The sequence below is a fragment of the Pteropus vampyrus genome, unplaced genomic scaffold, assembly GCF_000151845.1.
Source record: "Pteropus vampyrus isolate Shadow unplaced genomic scaffold, Pvam_2.0 Scaffold216, whole genome shotgun sequence".
NCBI lineage: Eukaryota > Metazoa > Chordata > Mammalia > Chiroptera > Pteropodidae > Pteropus > Pteropus vampyrus.
In genome coordinates, this window is record NW_011888997.1 from 2,431,797 (window position 1) to 2,435,987 (window position 4,191).

A 4,191-nucleotide genomic window follows, 5' to 3' on the forward strand; every position below is an offset into this window, starting at 1 on the left:
ATTTTCAAGTTTTACAGGGCTACCAAGATCATTGATGATACCAACAGATTTAAAATGAAAAGAGAAAGGTATGATATAATTTAAATTTTAGAAATTATATTATTCTTGCTTTTGCTCTAGGGCCATGTGCTACACAGTAGGCAAACAATCATAGTGATTGGGGAATTAATGAATGGATGAATGAATATGTATATAAATAGATCTAAGAAAGAAATTTTTGTGAAAAACAAATCACTACTGGTGCTAAATATATAATTATTTATACTATTATATATTTTTGAGATATTTAATAATTTAAATTAATAATTTAAATTAATATGATTTCTATACCTATGCTATTTTTTAAAATCAAGGTGAAGATATTTACTAACCAAAGAATTTTAAAAATATTAAATTAAAACTTCAAGAATTCTTTCCAATTTATAGATTCCATAAACTGGTTTCATAAATCATTAGAACTATCTAATGCAGGAAACCCTTCAAATGACATCATGAGTGAAAGCTGGAATAACAAAAGCAATTATAGTTATTTGAACAAGTATTATACTCTCAGTAAATCTCACTGTGTTAATATTGCCTAAAATGTAACTTTTAAAATAAATATTACATTCATTTGTACTTACTGTTATTGGTGATACACAAGAAAATAACTGTGCAAAAATATAGTTATATAAAAAATACATTCAAAATTACTTGTATGTGACTTCTGCTTCTACCCATGATAGAATAAGGATTTACCTTCCTATCTTCAACAGCAAAAAATAAAACAAAAATTATCAAATGACAATCTTCAAACATTGGAAATAAGCAGCAAGAGGTAAAGATCCCTGAGAGAAGGGAAACAAATGAAGTGAGCCTTCTGATTGTCCCATGTTCTTTCTCGAAGGCAATGTCCAGTCTACAGTGCAAGAAAGGGGATTCAAAACAGATCCCAGGGCACTCCCTGACTTGGAGGGACAGACTGAAAATTGGGAAGGCCAAGGTGTCTGTCATTTGAGAACATAATACTGGAGAATATGTAACAGACAGTGAAAGCTTGAAAAATAGGTAGAAGAGTTCATTTTAATCTCTGGTTTAGTAATTCTTTGTGCATTTACAAGAGGAGGTCGTGGAAAAAAAAAAAAAGAATACTGGAAGGTATTAGGCTGAACGATTACAGAGTTCATAGAAAGGTAGGAATAATTTGTTTTTCTACCAGCTAGAGGAAAAAAAAAATAATAATACAGGAGCCATCAGAAGAAACTTTAAAATGGTAATGTCTAAATAGTGAGGGTTAAATTAGTCCTAGATTAAGTGCTGCTCTGTAGAACTGAGCCAAACAGTTCTACAGAGCAGCACTTAAGAGAATACAACAAAATTCATCACCAGATGAATTTTGTATAAAATTGTATGGATTTAGTATAAAATCCACATTGTTCCTATCCATTAAAAAATTCCCAGTGTGCAAAGCAGCAGAACAATAACCACAGCTGGAGAAAATTAGTTAATAAAAACAATGGAAAAATGACAAAGATGATGGAATTATCAGACATTAAAGCAGCTATTTTCCATATCTTTGAAAAGGTGTAGGAAAATATGACCATCATGACTAAAGTTATGTAAGATGTAAAAAAAAGGATACAAATACTATTTCTAGAGATAAAAAAAATACAATGTCTGAAAAAATACACTAAATAAAATTGATAACATATTAGCATGCTAGCTAATCCCTGCAGAGTAAAAGATAAGTAAACTTCAGACACAGCAAAAAAAAGAAAGAAAGAAAGAAAGAAAGAAAGAAAGAAAGAAAGAAAGAAAGAAAGAAAGAAAGAAAGAAAGAAAAACAAAGAAACAAAGAAAACTAAAAGAACTATCCAAAAATGAACCATAGAGAGAAAAAAAAAGAATCTAAAGCAAAAGAATATGAGCGAACTTTGTGGCTGAATCAAGCAATCTAACATATATGCAATAGAAGTCTGAGAATAAAGAGCGATAGGGAATATATTTTAATATATTTTAATAGTGGTCATTTTCTCCCTATTTTTATACAGAGTACAAAACCACAGACGTGAGAAGCACATTAAATCCAAAACAGAAGAAGGATGGAAACAACAAGGCACATCATGGTTAGATTGCTTAAAATCAGTCATAAAAAGAAACATCTAAAAACAGAAAAAAAGACATTACATAGATAAGGATTATAGCAGACTTTTTGTCAGAAACTATGCAAATGATATTAAAATAGAACATCTTTTAAGTGCTGAAATTAAAAAAAACTGTCAATCTAAATTCTATATTTAGCAAAATAATAAATTTTTAAAATAATGAAATAAAGAGGTTTTCAGGTAAAAATCACAGAAATAATTTATTACCAATAGACGTGTATGAAAAGAAATGTTAAGAAAGACATGAAAATGATGCCACATTTAATTTGCATCTATGCAAAGCTAATTAAAAAAACTTATTTTATTTTATTATTAGTTTCAAGTATACAGTACATTGGTTAGACATTTATGTAGTTTATAATCAATCCCCCTGCTTGCTCTTTCTCTCCTCTGGCTCTATACTTCACCATTACATTAATGCTGACTATATTCCCTATGCCATGTTCCTCATCCCCGTGACCATCTATCAGCTATTAATTTGTACTTTCTTAACCCTTCACCTCTTTCTCCCAGCCCTCTTAACCCCCCTCCACTCTGACCGTCACCAGATTGTCCTCTATATTTATGAGTTTGTTTTTGATTAATTAAAAAAACCTTGAAATGGTCAATATGGGGGAGAATGTACAAGACTATTCTCATTTTCAATTCTTTAAAACATAATCTACTGCTTAAAGTGGAAAAATAACAATGTATCACGAGTATGATAGGTTGAATATTAGATCTCTAAAGATGTTCACTTCCTAATCCCAGAATTTATGAATATATTACTTTATATTGAAAATAAACATTCAGATAAGGATAAGTAAAGGTTTTGCGATGAGATTATCCTGGATCTGGGTAGGCCTAATGTAATTACAGGCCTCCGTGTAAGAAGGGAGGCAGAGGTCAAAAAAAGAACGAAGAGATCAGATGACAGAAATAGAGGCTGGAGGAAGCAGCCACACTTTTAAGATGTAGGAAACAATAAGCCAAACAGTGTAAGCAGCTTCTTCAATCTGGAAAAGACAAGGAAAAATCCTCCCTAGCGTCTCCAGATGGAACACCACCCTAAAGATGAATTTTAAACTTCTGACCTCCAGAACTATAAGAGAATAAATTTGTGTTGCTTTAAGCCACTAGACATGTAGTAATTTGTTACAGCAGCATTAGAAAACTAATCCAGTAACATTAATAAAAAATGTAAAAATAAAATGTCAGATAACAGTAGCATGAAGAATAGGGGAGGAGAGAAATGGAGGCATACAGTTTTAAGTTTCTTACTCTATTCACATATTGATATACTTATTTGAAAGTAGACTGTGTTAGGTTAAAGATGTACACTGAGCCCTAGGAGAACAAGTGAATAGTCAAGATGAATAAAATTATAAAAAATATTCAATCCTGTCAAAGAAGGCAAGTAAAGAGACTAAACTACAAATAACAGAAGGGAAAAATAGAAAAATAACCCTATGACATAATTAAACCTAACCATTTTGAAAATTGCATTAAAATACTCTAAACTTTCTCATTAAAAATTAGACATTGCCATCCTGGATGAAAAAAAAAAAAGGCAAGATTTAGACTGCAATATAGCTGTTAAGTGCTATGTTGTTATTCTCCCTGCTCAAAATAAAATTGTTTCTTTACTCTACCTGTCTGCTATGGTCTTGTAGTGGCCAGGCATGCTTGATTTCATACATGTCAAAAAAAAAAAAAAAAAGGGACACAACCATATAGTATCTAAAAACAAGTAAAGCCACTTAATATACAAAGGTGAGTATATTAAAAGTAAAAAAGATGGGAAAAAATATCTACTTTGTTAAGATTAATTATAAGACAGCTGGAGTTATAATATAAATATTAAAAAAAAGATTTTAGAGGGAGAATAAAAAGGATAAAGAGAAAAACCTTGTAATAATAAAAGGTCCATTTATCAAGAGGATGTTACTGTCCCAAAAATGAATGTACTTAGTAACTGAGCTTCAAAATACATAAAGCACAAACTTGTAGAACCGAAAGAAAAAAATAAATGAATCCAAAATTAGAGTTGGATATTTTCAGTGCTTCT

At 30.5% G+C, this 4,191-nt stretch overlaps 1 non-coding gene across 1 annotated transcript; it reads left to right on the forward strand.

Annotated features, from left to right (window-relative positions):
• Window positions 1-3,691: 3,691 nt before the first annotated feature.
• Window positions 3,692-3,823, forward strand: LOC111747276. Its single transcript, XR_002783459.1, has one exon. It is a non-coding gene; the product is annotated as a small nucleolar RNA SNORA63 (small nucleolar RNA).
• The last annotated feature ends 368 nt before the right edge of the window (window positions 3,824-4,191 follow it).